Source organism: Amblyomma mixtum, chromosome 5 (genome assembly GCF_055824585.1).
Source record: "Amblyomma mixtum isolate Tamu chromosome 5, ASM5582458v1, whole genome shotgun sequence".
NCBI lineage: Eukaryota > Metazoa > Arthropoda > Arachnida > Ixodida > Ixodidae > Amblyomma > Amblyomma mixtum.
This window is the reverse complement of record NC_143016.1, coordinates 42,042,713-42,069,040: the sequence shown is the minus strand read 5'-3', so window position 1 is coordinate 42,069,040 and position 26,328 is coordinate 42,042,713. Positions and strand designations below refer to the sequence as shown.

Below are 26,328 nucleotides of genomic sequence, written 5' to 3'. Positions count from 1 at the left end.
GTGTGATCCGCCGCCAAGCAACAACTGCCGACGCGCTGCGCATGCGCAACGTGACGTCACCGCTTCCTCTCGTCACGCTCTTCTCCCCTGTCGTGAAATTAATTTAAGCGCGGCAAATTCAAATCAGTGCAGCGAGTCGCAAACGGCTTTCGCCTTCTCGCACTTGAGATATCTTGAGATAAAGAATTTTGAGAGAATTGGAGGAGATTTGAATGATAATCGAGCGAACATAGATATGAGGGTTAAAACAAATTAAAAGGCAATAAAAATAAATAAATTTTGAAAGAAAAAGAAGTCCCGGTCTCGACAACATACCTGTGAAGATGACATGTTTACGCAAAAGGCGTACGGGCGCTAAAAAACGAAGACAACACACACAACAGGACAGGACTGGCGCCAACTGCAAGCTGTCGCGCGTTTGCACTTTCAACAGAGTAAGAAAGGTTAAGCAGTGCAAAAAGAAACACCAAATTCGCGCCACTGAATGCACGACTGATGTGTATGTTGTTCCTCTAAGCTGCGGCAAGGAATATATCGGCCAGACAGGTCAGTGCTACAATGAAAGAGTGAGGCAGCACAAGATTGCTGTAAAAAATGGCTATGGCAGCCACATGGCCACTCACTGCAAAAGATGCAAATGCCGTCCTGGTTTTGAGAACACCAAATTCATTGCAAGGTCAAAAGAGAGATTAGAGCGTGAAATAATAGAAGCCTGTTACATCAAGCAGAGAGGCGATATCTGCATAAGCAAGCCATCTGTGTCATTGTCAGAACAAGAGATTAGGTTTCTGAGTGGGTCTCTGTCAGCGTTATAATCATTGCTTTGGTCCGTTTGGCACGTGTATCTTTGTTAAATCACCCCTTGTATCTGGTTTGTCTGTATCTTTTTGCATGCAGTGTGGTTCTTAAGTGGTTTTTCTGTGAATAAACTCAGTTGGAAGTTGGCGCCAGTCCTGTCCTGTTGTGTGTGTTGTCTTCGTTTTTTAGCGCCAGTACGCCTTTTGCGTAAACATGTCATGCTACAACCAACTAGCTCAAATCAAAGTAGCTGTGAAGATGGTTTGGTTTATGGGGTTTAACGTCCCAAAGCGACTCAGGCTATGACAGACGCTGTAGTGAAGGGCTCCGGAAATTTCGGCCACCTGGGGTTCTTTAACGTGCACTGACATCGCACAGTACACGGGCCTCTAGAATTTCTCCTCCAAAGAAATTCTAGCCGCCGCGGCCAGGATCGAACCCGCGTCTTTCGGGTCAGCAGCCGAGCACCATAACCATTGAGCCACCGCGGCGGCTATAACTGTGAAGAAGCTCACATATCAGCTTAAGGGCATGCCCTTTGACGGCTGCACCGAAGGAGAGGACGACGGGAATGGTAAGCGGCAGCCCTGATAGAGCGAGCGGGATTAGCAAATACTCAATTCTCTGCCGTGGAAACCGTCGGTAGGAAAGGATAAAATGATCCAAGGATTCACGTCCCCGCGTGACGCACAAAGATTCATCGGAGTGAACCTAGAACGGCATAAATAAAGACTAAGATGCACTGCAATAGCATCATGGAAACCTCACACTGCCTTGGTTAGTTGGTTGGCCTCAAGCAAAATGGCAAATACCCACTACGGGGGAGTGGCCAAGACACAGGCGGTGAACTGATGGAAAGATTCGCAGTTTTAGAGGAAAAGGAGTAGTAATAGGGTATAGGCTGACAACACTGCCTTGAAGCCCATTAACGCTGTGGATTGCAGAGCGTCGTCATCATCAACTTCCATCTGCTCCGTCCCACAGCACTGCCCGCTCATCGTCGTCTTCTACGTAGCACAAATACGTGCTTTCGCACTGATTCGATGCTGTGTTGAATTATTTCTCTCTCGCTCACTGTTCAATTACGAAAACGGGGCATCAGTTAACGAAGTCGAATCCACGGCCTTCTTTGATCGCGAAGGAGGCCGCCTTGCGCACGAGCTTCTGCAGTGATTATGCAGAATTCCTCATGTGACAACGCAGCAAGCGCGCACACACACACACGCACACGCGCACGCGCACACGCACGCACGCACGCACGCACACGCACACGCACGCACGCACACGCACGCACACGCACGCACACACGCACACACACACAAAGACGCCAACCTACATAAAGAGAGAAAAGTTAAAACGGTGCCGGAAACATCTACGTCATTGCACCGAACTTTTCTTTCTTTCCTCATAGTCTAAAAACAAGACGAATTTCTTTATTAATGAGGGATAGGAGATAAAGGAATAGCATGCAGCAGCATTTTTTTCAACACAGCTTGGCTCCGTGCACTCTTCCGCTCGTGCTTGCTACAAAGAATACATTTCTAGTTTGCTCAAACGCAGTGCTTCGGGTACATCTACAAAGTCCCATTGCGAGCGAATCATCTTGTCTACATGTACAATGGCCCCCTGCTCGCTAAGAGACATGTAGAACCGCCACCTGTAGTGCGTGATAACACGTATTTGGTATTTCAGAGCACTGTCCTTGAGACAAGACAATGGATCAGGCGAACAATGAGGTAAGGCCTTAGCCACCATTTGCAGTCAATGATTCACGCGCCTCTTTGGTTCTCTTCTGCGTAGCTGCAAAGCCGGGAAAAATATTTTTCTTCTTCATCGCACCCAGTGGGCGTCGAAAGGAACCATGCATATATCAATCCAACCAATGCGCCATGGCACGCCGCGGAGAATTCTCCCAAATCGAAACTCGCTCGTTTTTGCCGCCGTCGTCTGCTAGCACCTCCCGGTCTCTCCGCGGGGCCGCCAGATGTCTCTGGGAAACTGCGGCACTTGCGGTGGCCGACGGGATATCTCAACTTCCTGTGTGTGTGTGCATGCATATCGGTTGTCGGTGATCGGTGCCCGCCTTGAACCGGTGTTTGGACCATTGTGCCATCTCCGTGGGATTACGAGCTGCAACTTCTGCTTTATACAGGCAAGTGCTCGCCAACCCCCCTCTCCTCGTCATTTTTCCGCCGTTTCCGGCGCCGTCAGCGGCTCTGGAGTGTGTTCGGGCGGTGCAGGACGGCCCAGCGGAGAGCAGCGCAGCTCGGTTTTTGAGTCCGTCTAGCCCAGGGAGAGGTTGTGGGGGAGCAACGTGGTGGCACATCTCCAAATGGGTCTTCCGCCGGGCCCTCGGCGCGAATGAAAGGGCCTAGCAGCAAACTCATTGCCATTTATAACGCCGACTCCCGGGCCGCACGCAGCGTGTGAGGCGTTTTCCTACCGTCTGAATAGACCGCTTCTCTCGGCAGCACCGATCGGGAAGTGCTGCAGTGTCTACCAAGCTCTGATCGCTGTCGCTGGGCCGTTCTGAGTGCGCCGAAGCGGTCCCTGAATATTTAACCTGCGCCAGTAATCGTCAAAGGAACACGTCTTACTCCAGGCAGCTTTTGTTTCCGCGAGACCGAGCGCAGGGATTGACGGTCAGTTGGCTGTCATCCGACACCTTGACCTTTGGATACTGCACTTCTCGGTCAAGTGGTGCTGATCTGTTCCTTCGCTGGTATCAAAACGCAGCCAAGTTGGAAGCGTTATGCTGACCGCACATTACGCGACGTCGCTTGCGTCCTGTGCATTTTACTTTGTCGCATGCTGCATTGACCGTGTAAGCGCTCTGGTTTGCCTATCGCTGGCGCTGCCCTATGCGTGCAACTAACAGGTCAGCACTCGGAAGCACCTGATGCGTGTCACCGGTCTCGACAGACAGCGCCTCGACTTCGTTCGCGCGCTGCGCAATTGTTCGGCGACAGGTGGCCACGTTCATGCCCTACAGTGCAGCTTTTATTCCTAGAGAAAAGAAAGAACATAGTGCTGGTGTGTGGTGCGACTTTGATAAGGTCGGGTTTTACATGTGTGAAGGCTGCGATCGAGTTTTACATCTGTGAAGGCTGCGATCATTGCTCAGAACAGATTTCAAGCTGTGAATTGTCTGGCGACTGCATCGCAGTAGAAGACGCGACAGCAGAGCGCCCAAATAACGTGTGCTCACGGAAGAATGAGTCAGTCAACGTGTCAAAAGCAGGAAAGCAAAGCCGTAGAAAGGAGAGGAAGACGCATGCCGAGCAGCCGTGACCAGGTGTTCGCCGCCAGTGCAGTGTACTGATCTGTCATTTCAAAATAGCTGACAGCAGTTGTTCAGCTTGTGCCTCGGTAGGCTTGACAGGTAAAGGCCACTTCGAGTTTCGTAAATATTGTGCCGGACCAAGAGCTGCATTATGTTGGCTTGTGCGCGCGGGTTGTCATTCGACACCACTTTTGTTGGCTAACTTTTTTTCATTAACCGAGGATCACCGAGTGAAAAGGTTTTGTTTGTCGAATTCCATCCGCATTTATTCATAGGTATGTGCGTTGGCGATTACACAGGGGATATAATCCATTCTCTTGACCATTCACTCTGTATTTTTGTGTGTGCGAACGGAGATTTCAGCTACAGAACCTGCAGAACGTTTCAGCGTGCCGTTACTGTAGAGCACTAAACCGTTACCGTGTGTTGCTGCTGCTACCGCCACGCGCCATATTGGCACCTGTACCGCGCATGCGCATTTAGTAGAACGCTTTCGCTCACTGTTACCGGTCTTGCGGGGGAGCGCGCAAGGATAGCTCTGCACGGTAACCGTGTGCTCGACCTTTGACTCAAGCTTTGTGACCGCCTTGTCCAAACGTGAACTTAGGCGTCTGTCTTATTGTTTCCATATTGCCTAGCTGAGCTTCTTTTTTTTTTTTTTTTCACATAGCGATAAAGCGTGCGCCTTTATCGACGTTGATGAGAGGATGGGGTAAATGGGACAGCACTGCGTGGAACAATGAACGTGCTGCAGTGACGCTGGGATTCGACCCGAACCACTTGAATGCTCGCATTGTTTGCTGAAAAGTGCGCCTTTCAGAATGGAGGAATGGAGCCAATTGTCGCCCCCTAACGCAGCGCGTATTTGTTTCGTTCTTTCTCGCCGGGTTTCTCGTCCACTGTCTGTTGGCCCGCGCCAGACAGTCGTCCGTGGCTGATAAAAGACGCCGAGCTTGTCTGTGGCGCTGGCGAGGTGACCGCTGGAAAAATGCTGATAACGGGGTCATAACGGCTGCGTGGGCGTGTACACACATGCCCGGACAATAACTCGAGCGGTTGTTTTAAGCGGGTCGCACTTTATGCTTTAGCTGAATAGGCTGTATACGTATAATCCCGTATATGACGGAACTGCGTGTTGCTCTATGGCTGGCGGGGAAGGGAGGGGATTTTTTGTAGGTGTTTTGTGTGCCATAGGCGGTTTGGAATGCGTAGTATAGAAACGTTGTGTAGCCTTAAATGAGGTCTCTTTCGATATAGGCCTCTATCGGGAAGCCCTTCTTCATACTGCGTTGTGCCATATTCACGCGATGAGCGGATTCCGCAGCAACTGCAGGTGGGGAGCAGTGCAATTTGAAGCCACCGTTTTGTGTATGCGTACTCGGCAGACACTTTCAAGCGTAATCAAAAGCACGCAGCACCGCCATCCATTGCTTGCCCGAGCGTTCACAGATTCTCGTCGAAATTTTTGGCCATGATCAGTCAGCCTGACTATAAAACAGAATGGAAAGGAGGAATCGAGCCTAAGACGTGCACATCGGTTCCAAAAGCGGCCGATAGACCAGCGAGTCTGTGGATTAACCGATAATGGACAGTTTCACGTACGTAGAGCTCTTACGGTTCACCAGCGCGCATGCGCAGAACGCATGCGCAAGAAAAATGCCGCCATGTCTTCTTCCATCCGAGGCTGATGCGCTGGAACATCGCGGTCTGCGGATTGAGAGGTGCTGCGTAGGAGCACTGGTTCCACGTGCCCTGTTTCCAAACACTGGGATCGAGCAGGCATTTGACACGGCAAACGCTGGATCCCAACATGGCCTTTTATTTTTTTAAATTTCGTGTAGCATGCTGCGGAAGCACTATAGCCTTCCGCGTAAGCTTAGATGATTCGATGTCTTTCACTCTGGGGTGTTCGCTTCTAACTGGACGCTGTGCTTGCTGTCACATCCCTGGCACTGCGCGTGCCACATAATCGTCCTTTGTGAGCGTGCGAAAGGCGCTGTTCCGTGGCTTGTTTTGACATTTGTATGCCCTGACACCTGGCCGGAGGCGTCTGGCACTGCCACGCTTCTTTAATGGGCACTCGTAGCTGGCTTTGTCCGACACATTGTGGTTGTGTGATTGTGCGTGTGTCATGCGTACCCCTCTTTCTACCGCCCTTCCCCAGTGCAGAGCAGCGGGCCGACCCCCCTTACCCCCCTCTCTCCTTCCATTCGAGGAAAGAGACGCTCACGAGTAGGAGTAGTAGGCGTAACCAAACACTTCTTGCACAAGTAGTAAAATAAATGCGCTGTGTCGTATTCGATTGCAGTTTTCAGAAGTAATGCTAGCAGTTGAGCGCGATCACCTTTACTCACCACTCACACTCCTCTTGAGTTAATAATAGTTAAGTAGCGTTTCAAATTGGGCTAGTTTGTTATTAATGCGCGAGCACTAGAGGGGACATATCGCGAAGAAAGTGGCGGATGAGTAAACAGAGTGAAGCCCTCCGCATTGTGAGCAAACTGCCCACCGTGGCGGTTAATTAATGATTGGTTGTGAGAGGTTGTTCGGGAAGAGCAACCTCACCAGCCCCACCGGGAGCAGCACCTGTAATCGCTTAACCTCTGCACCACTGCGCCAGGCGCGGTATGAGGACTCCCAGCGATTTGCGAATGTAAAGTAGAGAATGACCAATGTCGAGGCGTTACCCAAGAACGAAAAAGAAATCGGTGTGCGTCAATGAGCGTAACGGCGACCGCTCACGCATTTCCGTCGTGTCGCCCAAGCGAGCACCATTGAGTTTTTAACGCGGTCTCGCGTTGTTGCGCTTTCTTCGACGTGATAACGGGCAGCACATCCGTTTTCTTCCTTTATTACGTGGAAATTTCTTAAAGGGCACCAATGCAGGTCCACGTTAATAATGAAAACTGTTTGTCGGGCCAGGAAAAAGGCGCAGTGGCTGTGCGGGAATGAACGAAGGAAGGGGACGAGCTTGTGGAAGCGAAACGCCGAGATTGAAATTTATCCATTACGGCGTTGTATCGAGTTTGTCTGGAGTTGCGTTTTTGTTTACCCGGCATTTGCGTGCGCTTTGTCGCAACTGAGAATTGTGCACCCGGAATATCACGACGTAGGTCGAAATATCGTAGTCGCGGCCATTCGAAAAGCCTGTGCCCGTCAGGAAGCCGCACACGTACACACCCCGTCAAAAGTATACAGCCCAAGGGGTTCGCTTCGAAGCTGTTTAGCGTGGCTCCCTGGCGCATCAAGCAGTCCAAACATTAAGACGGTTGAGTACGCAATGCCTTTTCTCTTTCGAGAGATCACCGTTGCTGAGGATGCATAACGAGCCATGCTGTAAGCCTCACAAATTCACAATAAATCCTTGGGCTGTATACTTTTGACGGGGGGGGGGGGGGGGGGGGGGGGGGGGTACATGGGTGCTGCAGGTGCGCACTCAAAGAACTGCCTAAGATGGAGTATACCGGCCACCTCTATAGCAGCAGCTTACTCCACCCACATTGCCTGCTTCGGCGAGGAGTAGAAATGCAATTGCACCCTCTCTACGGCTAGGGGGATGTTTATTTTCCTCGCTTTAGTAATGCTGAGCTATGTGGTCACCCGCATCCCACGCAAACTAGGCCCGCCCCTGAACTAAACAGCTCTCCTTGAACAAAGCAGCTGTGCTTGCACAAGAAATTTCCATCGTCATTAAAAGGGTAACCGAAGTTAAAGTTCAAGATAGCCGGCGGACAAAAACGAAGCTTACTAATATCTAGGTTGACGTTGGGTTGAGCGCTAGGGCGGCCGAGCACCGCGGTGTTGACGGCTGCAGCGATGGAGCTGGCACCCAATTGTCGTGATATAGCACACCTTTCCGTGACGCCCATGCACGGCTTCGTCCTGCAAGCAGTTGATTGGCGCACACTGCCTGCTTGCTCCAAGCAGGAGGCGAGGAGTTGGTGCTTCCCGGTCTTCGGAGAGGCGCGTAATTAGCTCAGCAGAGCAATGCCTCAGATCGCACAACTGCGCTGCTTATCCAACAACATCGTAGTCGCGTCATGCCCCGAGCTTCCTACTTTGACTCGCATTCATGAGCCAGCTATCTGAATTGAAACCGAATTTCCAGAACTGAAATCGGCGCACTTTTACTGGTGTATTTCGTTTTAAACCGACGTGTCCAACCCCCATGTATATAGTACCTAAAGTTGCGCACAGATGCGCCATATTGCTCTTCCAAGCATCCAAAGTGTGAGGGAAAGCCGCGTCTTCTGCATGCAGGACGCGGACTTCGTGCAGTGGTTAGAGCGAGTGCAGGCTCAACCGGCTTAATTCGGGCGGCGAAACTTTCTTTATTCAAGGCAGAATACGGTTACAGATTACGGTTGTACTGAATGACAGAGCTTGCTAGTAGTGCATCTGCTGCACCAAGGCTCAATGCGTTACGAACAAAGTACTCGCCATGTGGTGGATGGGTGGCGTCATCTGTTGTGAATGCCACAAATCACAAGCGCTTTCTTTTTAACAATCGGCGAACACTTGTGATAAAATTGCGTGTTATTGGTAAAGCAACACCGTTTTCAGCGAATTTGTGATTCTGGATTCAGTGATTGTGGAAAAGGGAGTGGAATGTGGGGACACAGTCGAAAGAGCACTCCCTCAGTTGTTTGAGTGCAATGAGCGGACTTGTCGCAGTAGCAGTATACTGTACACTCGCTTTCGAAATTAAATGAAAGGCGACTTGGTGAAAAAAAATTTAATTTCTTTAAATCTAAAGCATAATCGTTTATGCTTGTTGGTGCACAATGCAATTCTCACAATCACAATTAGGCTGCACATGTGTATTCAAGGATGCATGAACCGGGGGCAACGGTTAAATTTTTTCTTTGATATTGCCTGCCATTTACTTCTGACGGCACCTGACCTGTACATACTGAACGACGGTCGGATGCGGTACCCCCGCGATGTTGCTATCGCCTTAGCGGCGACCCACACAACGTCACAACACGTAATCAGATTCGCAAGCGGCAGGATTACCCCGCTGGCAGCGCGTATCCTCGAAGGCGGCATGGCACAAATCACCTGGTCATCGAAGGAATGAGCTATGGAGTAGTCAGGCATGCCCAATGCATATGCAACAGCACAGACGTCCAGCTGACGGCCTCAGCAAAAGGCAGGAAGTTCACCTCAGGGGTCCTTTAACCACCCGTCCAGATCACACACCCGGCATCTATCAGTGAAGAGCAGGCGGACGTGGTGTGGGCCTGCCAAGAAAATGCGGAAATCGTTCTAATAGCTCAGCCAGCGACTGCGTGGTGGGAGGCGGTTCTGTCCAGCTCGAACCCCGGTGGCAGCAGAGATGGCCGGCCATATTAGTCCCTCAGTTAAACGTTTCCGCCACCATCTGTCGCACCTGACAGAGAGATTATGAATTTAACCTGTTCGTTCAAAGGCAGCAGCGGCAGCTGGCGTGTTTCTCACAGCTGATGGCGTAGCAAGAAACCCATAACGTGGACAAGCAGAATCCGCTTCCTTTCACAAGTGAAGCTATTCGACTCGCACTTGAACCTCGCTCACGAATTCCCTCAAACGTCGACGTGTGTACAGTTGCGAAGTAATTGTGGCCAACGGGAAAGCATGTGTCGCATCCCGAGGTATTAGAACTTAGCGGTCATGCATAGTCTGTCGCGGCACAAATGTAGCGCGTCAAACGCGTATACACAAAGGCACTGCGTAGTCCACGCAGCGTCATGCCATTGTTTGGGTCCAGGAGCCCCGTTCGGACTGACGGACGGAACATAGAAGCGTCCCCTTTAAAACGCGGTTGTGGCATTTGCCACCGTGCTCGGCTTTTGTTTTCTTTTTTTTTAACTGTGTTGTAAATTTTTATTAAAATCCGCCATTTGCTTTCAATACGGTACGGTGTCCTACACTGCTAACCTTATGTTACCTCTCTGCTTTTGAGCCACCAATCCTCCAATCGTTTTTTGCTAACTTCCACCGCAGATTTAGTTATCATCATTGTTATCTCTAACCCTAGGGCCTCAGGAAGAGTGACTGTGCCTCCATCGACATCCGGATGGATACCATCACATTTTGATATGAGGCGTTCAATTGTTTCTACAGGTATACCACACACAGCACACATGCCATCTTCTTCGTTAAATTTATTTTTGAACCTGCGCGTTTAAGACACCCTGACCTATATAGTTGCAAAGAGTAGGGCACTGCCTCTTGAGTTATCATAGAACGATTCCTTCCTGATCTGTCTTTTCCTGTATCGATATAGTTCTACACTGTGCTTGTTTTCCATTGAATTAATCTAATTTATACTTTCCGCGTTTTTAACCTGTTGGTTAATGCTCTTTCTTTCTCCGTCCTCGTGTCCGGAATACTTACTGGTTAGCTTCCTATTTCTTTTCCGCCATTGTGAGTCAACGCTGTTTATGTATGACTATTTAAATACCATAGATGCCCACCTGCTATCGTCCAATTTCCTCAGGCGTTCTTCATATAGTATTTTGCTCTGAGCTTCCCGTGCTTGGAATGATGCCCAGCCCAGGAATGATGCCCCTTGTACTGCCTCATTTGTGGTTTTGCCGTGGGCACCTAGTGCTAATCTTCCAACAGCTCTCTTATTTACTTCTAATTTCGACTGAACTACTGCCCTTAAGCACAGAACCGCATTCCCGAAAGTAAGCCCAGACACCATTATTCCTTTCCAAATACCTCTCAGTACTTCATATTTGTTGTACCCTCATAATGCTCTATATGTTTCATTATCCCGGCATCTCTCCGCCCTTTTGCCCTAAGAGGACGTTCGTGTTTTCTGTGTATATCTGCCCTTCGTTTACCCCGAGATGTTTGTATTCGGCCATTCTGGGTATTTCATCTGCTTGTATTGTAAGCACCTGATCAGTTGTATCGTTGAAAATCATCACACCTGACTTAGTTGCGCCAAAACTGAAACTTAGAGCGTCTCCTTCGTCTCCACAACAATGAACCAGAGTTTGTAAATATTCCTGGCTATCTGCTAACAGTACAATATCGTCCGCATACATTAAACCCGGGAGTCGTTGCTCAACGACATTTCCGCCTAATCTGTACGACAGGTTATAACCTAGATTGCTTCCTTGTAGCCTTCTTTTCATATTTACCATATAAGGCATGAACAGCAGCGGGGATAGTGAGCAACCTTGCCTTAATCCTTTGTGTACCTCGACAGTTGTACTTTTTATCCCTTCCCATGTAATTTCAACTTTATTATCTCGGTATAATTGCTATAAAAAAATTACCGACGATTACGTTACTTCCTAATGCGAAATTTGAGCGCAGCAAATAAGCTGTTTCACCTTTTCGATAGATTGAGGCAAAGAAATCGAGCAACACATGTATGCGCTATCACAGAGTTTTTTTTTTATTTTTCACACGTATTCCTTTAACAAAGATTCCACTAACAGTTCTTGACAGTCATGAAGGAAGCTTTGTGGTCGGAGAAATAGACTGATATATGTTCGACTTGGTACACCAATGCTTGATTCTCAAAGACGAGATCTATACAAGTGCCTCGCGAGGTTGTCACAGCCGTGGGACGCGTTACGAGCGAGAGGAACGGGATGTTCTCCCGCATAAGTGTTAGGAAATTGCTGTTTGTCTTTATGTCAACATTAAAGTCCCCCACTACTAACATCGGTGTGGATCGATGGACGGTTAATGCGAGTTGCAGGAAGTGCACGACGTCTTTCGTGAGTGCGGTAGGGGCGAAGTAGGCAGCTACTACCAGCAAGCCGTTGGGCAACTTTGCGGCGCACAGTTCGCCAACTTCATGTGACGTGCCAAACATTTCGACTGGTATTGCAGAGAGACCTGTGCGCAAGTAGATAGCGACTCCCGCCGCTCTGTTGTGGTCTCTGCGAGCACCACAGCAGTATAGGAAATCTATGATTTCGAGAGGCCCTTCGGGATCCATCCAGGTTTCAGCAAAGCAAAGTACAGAGGAATGGCGCAGAATGTGATCGTGGTGTACGTCCTTGGCATGTGCGGCAAGGGAGCGTACGTTAAGAATGTGGTTGTGAATGATGAATCAAGTGCTGCCAGCGAATGACGCGTCCATTGGCTGTCTGCGTGTGTTACTGATGTGTGGTTAACATGTTAAGCTTCGCCTGTAAGAGTGGAACGCGACAGCGTCTTGCAACGCTGCCAGGGAGTCCACAGAACGCCATCGCCAATTCGGCTGTACGCCTTGCTGGACGGTAAATTTATTTTTTGAGGAAAGGAAATATATCTCTCTCGCATATCTGGGTGGACACCTGCACCTCGCCGTAAGGGAAAGGGGGAAGATGGGAGTGAACGAAGACGCCGTATTAGCTAGACGCGCCTTTGTTCATTCCAAACCATTCAGCTGGCATTACGGAGTGGCTAGCGTGCTCGTATCGCACTCCGGAGACCCTGGTTCGATTCCCCAACTCGACCAATTTCGTTCTCGGTTTTATTGATTTATGCGGTCTAACTAGAAAGGTTAATTAGGCTATTTCATATTGATATTATTGTATTTCTATCCATCGTGTTCTGTCATTAACCTGTCAATTGTTGGAACTGTCTAGGATGTTCGACACAACGTATATGAAACGAGCAACGTCTTACTGAGTGGGGAAGTGCGTGGTGGTGGAGGGAACGCGGCCTCGTACTTATCTGTTATTTTCCAGCAGCGTCTCCTTCCGCGGACGCTGTTGTCGCTGCGGCGCGCGTCTTTCTTTTCTTTTCTTCTGACATCTTCATTCTCCTCTATATGAATTAGGCTAATTGATTAATTAAGCAATTAACTAAACTCAGTCCAACTTAGTTGCAGCATCACTATACGATCCCTTTGATTGGTTGCATGGTTACTAGCCAAAGTACAATTGGCCCCATTTGAAATTCGCGCACTGTGACGTCACGAGCATTTCGACCAATTGAAAAGCGTGACAGTGGGGGCGGAGCTGGTTACGAGGCCGACGCCGACGCGAAACCCAGGAACGGACGCCAAAGAGCTGCGCTCTAAAAAATCAATGACCTCATGACAGATATTTACATCTTTTAATATGTTCCACAGGAGTTCCTTGTTCACGTTATCATAGGCACCGCTTATGTCGAGGAAGGTTAAATACAGATGTATGTTTTCCGCCTTAGCTATTTCTATGCACTGGGTAAGCACGAAATTATGCTATCAGCTAAGCGCCTACCCCTTCTGAACCCGATGTGAAGTTCTTCGAGTATCCTATTACTTTCTACCCATGACTGCAATTTTGATTTCACCGCCTGGATTGCCAGCCTGTACATAACAGACGTTATCGTAATCGGTCTGAAGGATTTTATGTGCAGCCTATCTCCTTTCCCTTTGTGAATCAAATTCATTTTACTCTGTCGCCCGCTGTTTGGAATTTGCTTATTTGTCATGACTGTTTCAACTGCTTTTAACAGCCTTGCCTTGATTCTTGGACCAAGCTCATTAATCACCTTGATTGGAATTTCGTGTGTCCCTGCAGATGTGCATTTAAAAGTATTTCCTTGCGCCTTTTTCCTGTTAAGACTGGTCAGTTCTAAGCTGTTCTCTATTCTGGTGTCTTGTGTTGCTCTCATATGGGGAGATTACCGTATCGTCGTTCTTAAATTACTCAGCTGTAACTGATGTAATGTAGTTCACAGCGTCGTCTCCCTCTAAACATTTTCCCTCAGCATCTTGAATCTGTTCCTGCGTTTTTTTTATTAGTTTTATTTAGCCAGCTTATATGGCTGCAGAATTTTCTTGGGCCCCCTTTAGTTGCATCGCGAACTTCAGCCAGCCAGCGATCAGAGGAGTGCTTTAGTTTGGCCTGGATGAGAACCTGCACTTGCTATTTCTTTTATCGATAAGATTCCCATTTTTGGTCTTTTTCCTCTTCAGATAGCCCATCGTTGTTCGATGGCCTCCTTAATTTCCATATTCCACCAGCTTCGTGGCTTCCTCCTTCTTATCCAGTGATTTATTCCTTTTGCTTGTTTCATTTTTGTACAGATAAGTAGTTCTAACTTATTATAGTCCCACTTTTCCATGGGGCGTTTCTCTGTTGCTTCCGCAATGTCGGCTGCTATCAGCGTTATTTGTTCGTGGTGTAATTTTGCGTTCTCATTTTGACTTCTCTGCATTTCTCTTTTGATCTGGGCTCCCAACTGTAGACTAATACGCTTATGATCACTTCCCGGGCTATACTTCCCCTCTTTGCATATTTCCATTATTGCGAGCTTGCTATAGACCCCCTGCGACATTAGACAGTAGTCGGTGGTCGTCTGCCTATTACGTAATTCCCACATGACGTGTAGCATCAACTTCCCGCTGCAATCTGTGTATCCATTCAGATTCTCGATGTGGCCATTCATGTCATCAAGCAGAATAATATGGGCACCGTCTCCAAACTGGTTTATATCGTCATTGAGACACCTTGATCCTTGTTTTCTTGCCTTCGTTTGTCTCCTATCCCCTAAATAAACTACTCCTAGCCATGTCCTTGTAGCGGATACGTTCTTTACGGGTTGATTTTATTCTTTGTGGTTATAGGCTGGCTCCACCTTTTGTGCACTGACTGTATCAGGTGACACCAAATACATTGCCGCTGTGTGTGCCAGCAGCTCGCCATGATCGATGCCGTTGTCACGACAACGTATCGCCCTTCTCGCTTTGTGATTGTCTTCCGGCACCTGTCTCGGGGTAGCCTGAAGTTAAAAGTGTGCGAGCCTTCAAATCAGCAGAAGAGAAACAGAAATGCGTATGTATCGATCCTCATGTGCGCTGTGCCTGGCCTACCGCGCGCGGTGGGTAAGCCCGGAGGCGCGCATCGAGCCTCCTCTCTCACAGTCTGCCCGTATGTGGCTGCGAGAGCGCGTGCCCGTCGCACAGGTCTGCACCGATGTTCCCATTTCCGCTGCAGCAGCGGCGAACCCGGTAGGCTGGACTCGCTGGACGCACTCTTAAGCCATGCGCGCTGGCGATCTCTCCTCGTGCAAAGCGGTGACCGATATACGAAGAAGACCGACGAGTTGTCTGCAGATATGGCGTCGGAATTTGTGCTGGCCCTCGCAGTGGTCAGGTATGACAGCAGCGCTTGTTTGTTGGCATAAAATGCCTCGGGAACCGATTGCGCATTCGGCGTCGTTTTGCGAATTTTCAGTTGAAAGCACTTGGGACCTTCGCCTCGACATCGTCCCTCCGTCCGCCCACACGCTCTGGCCACCCACCAAACGTGCTAACGCGGACACCCGGCCTGCTGTACGGGCCAGGGCTGAAGCTTTGCGGGTCTTGAGATGTGCAGTTCGCGCAAGAGGGCAGGGGCCGCGTGAGCTTGAAATAGCCTTTCATGGTTAAAAATTTAGCCCAGCAGAAGACACGAGCAGAGTAAGTCCGTGTCTCTTATGTGTGTATAGTGCGTCTTTTTACCGTGAACTCCAGCAATCCATCTAGGCCAGCTCTCGGCACTGAAGCGTGTTTCTACGCCGCCGATTGCCAGCATCTCATGGCTGCGGTATAACGGCGGCGGGGATGGACGCAAGCGCAGCCGGCTCGGCGGGGACCACTTGCTTCACCTCCTCCTCTCTTCGTGCGTGGCGTGGGCGACCGCCAGAGGTGTGGTGCGGTAGCCCCCCCCCCCCCCCCCCCCCCCTCTCTCCCCGTTACCGAAGAAATGGAGAGACTCGCATTTCTTTCCGCATGAACGAGCAAACAGCGCGCGCGCCATTTCGTGCGGGCCGTGGACGAGCACTCTCCTGCTAACCCCTTCCCCTCTTTTCTGCACTCACTCGGAGGAGCCACGTTCCCATGCAGTGTGTCTGTTGCACACTCGCGCTGTCTGGCCACACTGTGTGCCACGCGGAAGCCCGTGCGAGTCGGCCTGCCGGCGCTGTTGCGGTGCCCGCAGTGGGCCAAACAAAATGTCGTCTGCGCCGGCTGTGAATGCACAAGCGAAAGGGTGAAGAGGAGAGAGAGAAATAAAAGGGAGTCTTTTTTTTTTTGTAATACGACAGTCGTAAATTGCGTGGCGCTTGGCGGATACCTGCGCTGTAACTTTGGAACTATTTTTCCCCCTTTGCGAACAAGAAGCGAGTTTTGTTTGGGTCGCTCGAGTATTGCGACGTGCTGTTGGTCGATTGGTTATAGTGCGGCGCAGAGAATCCTCGGCTGCCTCCAAACGCGGCATTTTGCGTACACAGAGCTGTCTATAGAGAGAACGTGGTTTGGTAAGGAGAGGGGAAAATCAACTGGCGCAGCTAACTGGTCACCGAGCTAAGCCGCGCCAGGTTGCAGGGGAGACGGGGATTAAAGACAGGCGAAGATGAGCGAAGGGCTGCTTCAGCACGCTTTTCTAGGAAATGGCTGTGTTGTATCCCGCGTCTTGTCGCATTCCTTGTCACGTAGTGTTGCTACGGGGCACGTAATGGATGCACGGCAGGAATATTTTTGGAGTGATTTAATTTAAGGAAGAAGGTAGGGAGGAGAGTTTCATGTCTGTATAAAGTAGAGGTGGAGTGTAGCAGAGGAGATAAAGCGTCCCTCCTATGCGCCGCTTACGTCCGATCCCCAGCCGTACGCAGGTTGCGTATTTGTTTGTGTGGCACCGTGCCTCTGCACCCGCCTGCCTAGCCAAATAAAAAGAAAATAGTAATAAAAAGCGGCGATAACAATTCAATTTGTCAAATCAGCGTTATTCTTATGCCTTGTGCAGTTTCTTTCGCGCTCCTGAAGCTGCGTGTAGATATGCGTAGCTTTTGCTTTTCCTTGGCACTAACGACTGCACTGCGTTCTTTCATCGCGCGGCGTGCATAGTTCGGTGCTGGTCGAAACACCTGCTCTGACAGCGTATCCGCAATACGCAGATCGGTTGCGGCGCTCGTCAGCGCCCGCGCCATGACCTTGCGACATTCTCGCTTGTCCCCTCTCAGTGAAGCGTTGTTCGAAACTGGGTTATTTTTTTTTTTTTGTTCTACCCTCCGAGAATCTGTCGAAGCAGCGCAGCTTGCAGTTTGGGTCTCAATAGCATGAGCTACGATCTGCTCAACCTGTATTCTCGTTTTTTTAGTCTGAGCTGTAGTAAAAAAAAAATGACTGACGATTTAGCCTGGTTGCGAATTAGGCGCGCTATAACTAGGATTTTCTCTTGGGTTTCGGGTCGAGGCTCGGTTTTCAAGGTCAAGCAGGCTTGGGACAAAGATCGGGGGGCCTTAGCGCAGTAGAACTGGAGGGGACGTGCAGAATTAGTCATCCTCTGCGTTAGATTCATGGATCGCGGGTAGCCCACTCCTGCAACGGAGAAAGAATGGCACAAGTGAATCATGACCGGAGCGAAGAAATCGCGACACGCGGCGCTATTGTTGCCGAGTACGCCGATAGCGAGAGTGCCAGGAACATCCCATTTCCTACAGCGGGGGTGGCCAGCAGAAAGCAGCCCACCTAGACATTCGCCCATCGGAACAGCAACGAACGCCTGTAGATGTCTTATCGGCCAAACCATGTGCTAAGGTGGCTAAGCACATAATCTAGTTTTATTTATTTTTTTGTGCTAGTGTGGCGAGCAACGTTATCTTTATCACCGTTTTCCTTTAAAAATGTGCTGGGGATGCACTGTCAAAAGTAACGTGTGGCAGTGCCTGCTTTCGGATGGGCTTCTGTCTGTCGGCCACCCCACTTTGGAAAGTGGAATGTGCAGGCACTCTCGCTATCTGCGCTCTGAGTTACGCCATATTTGAGTTACTCTGAGTTACGCCACCACTCTGAGTTACGCCATATTTGGTTATAGTTGCGTTATGCAGCTCGCCTGGGCAGGACTTGCAACTTCCTGTCCCTTGATGGGCTCCGTCGTGGGCAGCTCCCACTGCAGCCGAATAGCATTTTTTTATGGATTCCTTCAACAAATGATCGCCTTCACAAACAAAGGTGGACCGATGCCAGTGCGCAGTTCCCGCAAAAAAAAAAAAAAAAACTTTCCCACATACCACGTCGTACATAGTGAAGTAGCATAAAAGCAAGCAAGAATCATCCCTCATAGCTTCTAAATCTCTCACTGATGGTGACGAAACTGGCCAACGGCGACCTACTCCTCCAAATCAGAGGCATATCACAGTATTCTAAGCTCTCAAACATAATAACCTTTGGCGATGTACCTGTTTCCATTAGTGCCCATCGATCCCTCAACACTGTCAAGGGCGCAATTTCTGAACAAGACTTTCTCACCCTGGTTGAAGCAGAATTTCTGGATGGTCTCAAAGACCAGAATGTCACTGATGTCCAACGCATAAAAATCAGAAAAGATTAAAAGGAAACACCAACAAAGCGCTTAGTTCTGACGTTCGCCTCCAGCCAACTTCCTGATACGATAGAAGTAGGTTATGTGAAAATAGCAGTCCGACCATCCATCCCCAATCCTCGCCGGTGTTACAGGTGCCAGAAGTTTGGCCATGGATCCCAGAGTTGTGTGCCAAATGTGCACCTAACGAACACGAATCCGCGGTGTCTGCTACCCAGCGCCAAAGTGCGCTAACTGTGAAGGGGACCACCCCACGCATTCTAGGTTGTGCTCATCATGGAAGAAAGAGAAGGAAATAATGACTATTCAAACTTAGGAAAACATAACATTCCAGGAAGCACGGAAACGATTTGCGCAAACCCAGGGAACTTTCTTGTTCACGGCAAAAGCAAATTTCGCCGATGTGGTGCGACGGGGCGGGGCACCACACCAGGCTTCGGCACCTGCCCAGGCCACACACAGTGAGCGTGAGGAAGGGCCATCCGAGCCCCGGGCATACGCAGCAAAGGCTGCCCTGCCACCCTCGAAAAGGGTCCTTTGGGTCGGCCGCCCGCCAGTCGGGAATGGCCACAAGCAGTACACCCGTGAATTCTCCGCGGGGCTTCAGAGCCTCTAGTGAGGCGCTGGACGTAACACCTCTGCTGCACCGGCGGCGGAGCTCTCTTGAACGAAAAAAGGGAAAAATCCTGCAGTAACCGATCCCAAAGAAACAGGGACCTAAGTTGTCGAAATACATAAAAAAAAAATCATAATGGCTTTCCTAATACACTGGAATTGTAGGGGATTATTTAATAATATAAACGACATTAAAAACATCTTAGCCGCATTCTCACCTTTGGCCTTATATGTACAGGAAACAAACTCAGGTCCCCAACGCACAAATGGGCTCAAGAAACAATCCTTCGCCGCGACCGAGAGAAAACAAGCCGGCTCTCTGGTGGCGTTGCCATCATTGTAAAATATGACGTCCCAGCTCGTCAGCTTATTCTAAAGACTAAATTTGAAGCCGTAGCAGCCACTCTGCGTACACAAAACAATAACTGTGTTTTTTGTGTACAATATTGTGCATCTTTGTCGTGAACACTTCAAAAAAAAAAAAATTTCCCGTATCAACCGCTGGCTCGTTTGCGGTAAAAATGAGCCAAGACCTTGCGTATTGTGGTAACTTTTGTCTCGTAGCAAGTTTTACAACGATACTTACTCGATGCAGCTGCAAATCACGTAACCCTGTAGTCGTCTGCGCCGAGATGGACCAACTGAAAGCCGCCAGCGCCGGATCGCCGCGAAGGGCGGCAGTGGCGCCATCAAAGGACCTGCGCAGCTTGTAAAGCTGACCTCGGCGCCCTTCGCGTCGTGGCGCTTTCCTATGCAAACAACAGATGGCGCTAGCGAAAACCTCCGTTTGTAAAGGGTGTGACCACGACATCATCATCATCATCAATTGGCAGCTTTCGGTTCGTCGGTTACAGGGCAGACGATTACGGGTTTGCATCATGCGTGGCTGAGCCAGGTAAGTACTGTTGACAAACTTGCTACGAGACAAAAGTTACCGCAATACCCAAGTTCTGTGCGCAGGTTCGGCGTTAACGAGCCAGCGGTTGAGACGATACAATTTTTCAGTCTTCACGATAAAGATGCACAATACTGTATCTTGAGCCTCACTTCACAATAACAATACATGAATTAGACGATATTTTAGAGCAGCTACCAGAATCCTATCTGGTAGTTGGCGATTTTAATGCACATTCCTCTTTCTGGGGGAGTGAAAGAAACTGACGCCAGAGGGCAAATTGTAGAGGACTATTCTGAGCAGTAATATTTCTTTGTTGAACTCGGGTAAAACCACGTGCTGCTCCCCAACCTCAGGGTATAGGAGTTGTTTAGATTTGTCTTTAAGTTCGCCGTCTGTTTTTAGTGATTTTAAATGAGATGTAATTGACAACCCATATGGCAGCGATCACTTCCCCGTAATAATCAGTTTAACGTCTCCACTGTAAGTCATCAAAAAAAAAAACCGCAACGTTGGAAGCTTCCTTTAGTAGACTGGCAACTCTTTAAAGCAGAAACCAATTTAGAAAAAAGTTTTTGAAAATCTTGATATCAATGAGATAAGTGGAAAGTTCACAAATTGTATCAAAGCTGCCGCACACTTAGCTATTCCTAAGTGTTCTGGAATGGGGCTGCAAAACCACAAAGCGTGGTGGACACAAGATTGCAAGGATGCAAAAAAGTACGGCAAAATAAAGATTCGGGTACTTTTCGCTGGTACCCCGCACATGAGAACTTCGTAAATTTTAAAAAGGCAAGAGTTAAATTTCGGTACGTGTGTCGTGGTGCCGAAAAAGCTTCATGGCAGAGTTACGTCTCATCCATAAACAGTCAGATCACATCAAAAAAAAAAAAAAAATATGCGAGCAGGTAAGAAAATTACTGTGGCAGCTTCTCACCATTCGCAGTTTCGCTTTTGACAACACCTGCTACACAAACAAGCACAAGGGAACGGGCAAACGTGTTAGGGGAGCACTTCTCTGCAGTTTCTAGTTCGCCACATTATACCTAGCCATTTCTGAAATGCAAAAACATAGCCGAAAAACAAATATTCCCAACAAGTTGAGCTGCTAACGAACAATACAATAGATTAATTACCCTGCAGGAAATCAATAGAGTACTGTCTGCCGGCAAAAAACTGCTCCAGGACCCGACCAAATACACTATAAAATGCTGGCCCATCTTTTCCAGCCTACCGTAGGGGAACTTTTGGATCTCTTCAACAAAATATTCATAGAGGGAGAAATACCCGTGGAGTGGAAAACCGCCATTGTAGTACTATTCCTGAAGCCTGGAAAGCCACCAACCTCCCCTTATAGTTATAGGCCAATAGCCCTTACAAGCTGGTCGCCAAATCTTTTGAAAGTGTTGTGAATATCAGACAAACCTTTGTCCTAGAATCCCGTAAACTTCTCAACATTTATCAGTGCGGATTAAAAAAAAAAAAGAACGTTCTCAACAACTGACCATCTTGTTTGGTTTGAAAATACTGTCTGGGAAGCATTCATACACATGTATACAGCACTGTCTTGCCGTCTGTTTCGATATGGCGAAAGCATAGGATGCAACCTGTAGGTTCGGGATCCCTCCGCGACCTAGTGGACCTAGGCATCCGCGGCGGGATTTTGAACTGTTTGAATGATTATCTGTCCAACCGATTATTTCATGTACGCATAGGCTCAACCCTGTCGATAAACTTCGTTCAGGAGAATGGGGTACCTGAGGAGTGTGTTTTAAGCACAGTACTTTTTGTTGTGTAAATGAATTCAATTTGCTAAATTATTCCCACATCTATTGTGTATTCAGTCTAGCCTACCCATCTTCAAGCGTATCAGCATACGAGAGACAAGTATAGCTGGCAATAAACAAACTAGTGACGTGGGCAGCTAGGGATGGATTCCAGTTTTCCACCCAAAAAACAGTGGCTGTTCTGCTCTCGCTCAAATGAGGCTTACAAACTTACCCCACCTTACACCTAAGCAAAACCGGATTACCTGTAAAAAAAATGAACATACATTTCTAGGCATTACGTTTGACAAAAAACCTACCTCACGTAAACGCTTTCAAAACGAAAGCCTCTAAACCCCTGAACATACTCAAAGTACTCTCAGGAAAACTCTGGACGTCCGGTAGGACATGCCTATTACAAATATGTCGCTCTGTTGATGCTCTATTTGAATACGGATGTATAGTGTACGGGTCAGCGAGACCATCGTGGCTCAAACGATTGGATCCAGTCAGTGCAAAACCCAGGGCTGCGTCTCTCAACTGCCGCGTGCAGGGCATCACCAGTAGATAGTCTTCACAGATGAACCGCCCCTCGCAGACAGAAGAATGCTCACGTGTGCATACATGCTGAAAATAAGGTCCTTATCGAAACACCTCTGTTGCAAAGTGCACTTCAAAACACTGCTTAGCAATAAACCCCAATCTATCAGGCCTTTACTGCTTCGCTTCTATAACGTGTACCAAGAATTAGCCATGCTAGCTACCCTACCTCATGCCGCCCCAAGGTATGATCCATTACCACCCTTGTATAGCCTCTCTTCCGTATGTGAGTACACGTTAACACACATCCGTGAAACGCAAACACCGCACGAAAACATGCTACAAGAATACTTAGTTCTAAAAGAAAAATTACGAACTGCACAGAATTTTATGCAGATGGCTCAAAAACAAAGTTATGTCGGAAGTGATGTTGTACAAGGTGACTGTGAAATAATAGTAACGCTACCAAGCTGTACATCTATATTTGCCACTGAATGTCCTGCTGCCTGCTTGGCTGTCGACTAAATAATGTCAGGATATCAAAAACAGCATAATCTGTACTGATTCCCTTAGCTTACTCCCGAAAGACGCGGGTTTGATCCCGGCCGCGGCGGTCGAATTTCGATGGAGGCGAAATTCCAGGGGTCCGTGTACTATGCGATCTCAGTGCACGTTAAAGAACCCAGGTGATCGAAATTTTCGGAGCCCTTCACTACGGCGTCTCTCATAGCCTGAGTTGCTTTGGGACGTCAAACCGCATAAACCAAACCAAACCTTAGCTTACTTACAGCATTGCATCTTAGAAAAGCAGCTGAACCTTTAATTGGAAGCATCATTCGCAACATCAAAAAAGCCACAACTCAAGGACGCACGTAAATATTCTGCTGGGTCCCGAGCCATGTCGGTATAGATGGAAACGAGAGAGCCGACCTGTGTACTGCACGAGCTCGAAAGGAAATGAAGAAAATACACACACCCTACAAATATTGCATCAAGTTCGTACAGTGTAAGCTCAGAGATCAATGGCAGGCTAATTGGAAAAATGAAGTAAATAATAAGTTACACCTTGCAAAACCCATCATTGGAGAATAGAAGGCGTGCACACACCAAGAACGTTTCACTGAAGTTATTTTGTGTCGTCTCCGTATTGGACACACTCACCTTACGCGTAGCTTCCTGTGAAAAGAAGACAGACCTGTTTGTGAAAAATGCGGAGATGGACTTACAGTAAACCACATATGCACAAAACTTGCATCACTGAGGAAAAAATATTTTTCTACATTTTACAAAGAACACATTCCTTTTCATCCAGCATTGATTTTAGGTGATGGTGCGCTTGATGATATGCCACTTGTTTTTAGCTTTTTGAGGGAAGCTTGGAAAGCTCTGAATTCTGACTCTGTGCCTTGCTACATATATTGATACACCTCAGCCGCATTCTCGTTCCCGAGAAGAGAGCTGAGGTCTTCATTAGATTGGTTGGGAGCCTCGAGATCCTTGCCCAGCCAAGGATGGTCACTGAGGCTACCCGACTTTTAAAGTTTTGCCAGTAGCCATTTTGAACGTTTCTTTGTCATCACTAGGGTGTACAAACTAACCTTTTAGGCCCTCTACATCCCGGATTATATTTCACATTTCTATAAAATTCGGCAGAAAACTTTTCCTATGCCTTGATCTTGGCGCATGATGGCCTTAGTTGCCTATGTGCCATTAAACACAACACATATAACCATTAACGCTATTTTTTTTTTCAGCGCACGTTAAAGAACCCCAGGTGGTCAAAATTTCCGAAGTCCTTCACTACGGCGTCCCTCATAGCCTGAGTTACTTCTGGTCGTTAAACCCCAATAAACCTATTTAGTGAAGGATTAGGGTCGCGTCCAACCGGACAAAGTACAAATAACAAAATATTTGATGAACTGCGTTTCAAATCACAGGACAAAAGGGAAAAAAGAAAACTGTTTATGTGCCAGCACTTAAGGTGTACCTGTCTCTTTTCTCATTATTTATTTTCGTGACACGTGGTCGCGTTCCATGTTCCGCGGGCGTTTGTTATTGCCCATTGCGCGGAATTTTGCACTTGCTGCTTTCACCCGACACGAGAAATAATTCGGAATTAGCATAGGATACGGTGCGCGTTCGTTCTGCTGGTCCGGAATGAGGCAATGTCCAAGGATGCTGCGTTGGATGAAAGGCTGTTTTGAAAAGTAGTTTGGTTAGGTTTGGTTTATGGGGTTTAACGTCCCAAAGCGACTGAGGCTATGAGAGACGCCGTAGTGGAGGGCTCCGGAAATTTCGACCACCTGGGGTTCTTTAACGTGCACTGACATCGCACAGTACACGAGCCTCTAGAATTTCTCCTCCAAAGAAATTCAACCGCCGCGGCCGGGATCGAACCCGCGTCTTTCGGGTCAGCAGCCGAGCACCATAACCACTGAGCCAACGCGGCGGCGTACGTCGAAGCTTCTGCCGGTGTGTAAACTACGGAGAGCCACGAATCTGCCCGGACGTCCTGACTACGTCATCAGCTACCGTAGCTTTGCGTACCGTTTCGCTTCTCGCCGCACAAGCTTTATTACGTGTCAGTGTCCGTCTAAACCGCGCTCAACATGGTCGCCTGACTCTGCACGTTTCCCGCCGTTAGACGCCCCCTCTTTCGAGGGAAATTCGTCCGTGGCCGTCGTCTTGAGCCGAGCTGGCTGTACTTCAGCCCCTGAGGAACGAAGGATGCACGCTTGGCGAGGAAGCGTAGAGCCAAGGTCTTCCTGGCTGTCAATCAGGGCATGACGGAATACACTGCGCCGTTGTCCGAGCTCTTCCAATCAGCGTATAGTTCAGGTGTAAGGGGTCAAATGCAGCACGGTGAAAAATTGGAATCCCTTATACATGCTTGGCCCATGTGACACTTTTTCAATGGGCCATTAGTCGCCGTTGTTCTATCCGTGTCTCATTTGTGCTTCACTCTGGTTTGCTATTTTATGCTTGCATGGTCGGCAGCGGAAGTCTGCGGGATGCGTGTTCTGGGGAACAAATATATTATAGCGCTGCCTCGCGGCCTGCCTGCTGTTGAATCGACCAGCGGGTGAAGCATGCGTGTACTTGCTGGCATGTCAAGCGATTGAGTTGGATGCCGAAATAATTATTTTGCAGTCAAGCTGTTAGTGGCTCACGGCGTCTATCCTTAGCGTAGCACATCACGTGACTAGCGTTGCTCGCATGACCGTGACGGCACGTGAGCGGCAGCCAGGAGCTCCGCACAGGTGGAGCCAGCAGAAACAGCTCCGGTGGTGAAACGCATTTATGATAAAGCATAATCGTAGGGGTGTTTTTTTCGCACACTGGCATCCTGTGAACTTTTGCCGCAGACTGCACGTATGCATCGTACGTGTATGTATTTTGATAATGTCCCTTTCTGGAGCAGCCCCATTGGAACAGCTGTACAGTAAATATGTGCGAAATTTAAGGTTGAGGTAGGAATACACTTTCGATAGGTGGTGGGCCGAAGAGATAAAAAATATATAAAAATAATAAAGTAAAAATTGCCCTACCCGCGCCGCCTATGGCGTCACAACGCGTGCCGCGATAGGGACGGCCGCCAAGCAGCATGCAGGATAGCCCCGCTGCGCGAGGCCCAAACCGATCGAGGTCCCTGCTTCTGCGCCCAACTCCGGCCCTGGCCGCTGGAATGTAACTTTAGTAGAAGCCAAGAGGTGGCGGCACTGGCGCTCCCCACGTGACTGTCAGCCCACGAATTTTGCGGACCGCGAGACTGGATTTTTTGATCGCAAGACTCACTCCTTGCGCTTTGGTATTCTTAAAACCTCATCAGTCTGACGATGCAGTTCCATACAACAACCTTTCTTCACCTATGTCCTTACTTTCCATCGCCTTCAAGAAGGATTGTTGCGCTATGCAACTGAGGCAGCAGCTTACGCCGAGAGAAACAATAAAATTTTGATGCCACATTCCGGGATGATTCGTAACATGCCCTCGCGCTGCAGAACAAAAATACAGACGGGCAGATTGCTATATCCTCACTTCGTAGCCCCCAATCATCCCTTTTAGCCCTGTATCGTCCCGCATGCCGAATGGATAGTACAAGGTGCTAAAATCCTTTCACATGATTGTACGAAGCTTTATTGC

General features: G+C 48.6%; 1 protein-coding gene across 9 annotated transcripts in view; it reads left to right on the top strand.

Moving 5' to 3' along the window:
- The first annotated feature begins 2,813 nt into the window (after positions 1–2,813).
- The window catches only part of EndoA (SH3 domain containing GRB2 like, endophilin-A), a 91,819-nt gene continuing 68,304 nt past the window's right edge, over positions 2,814–26,328 (top strand). For 7 of the 9 annotated variants that reach the window (XM_089544194.1, XM_089544193.1, XM_089544190.1 and 4 more), the window contains exon 1: positions 2,814–2,950. The gene's annotated coding sequence lies outside the window, so the exon portion shown is untranslated. The remainder of the gene's footprint in view (positions 2,951–26,328) is intronic. The other 2 variants (XM_089544188.1, XM_089544185.1) reach the window with 1 other exon arrangement.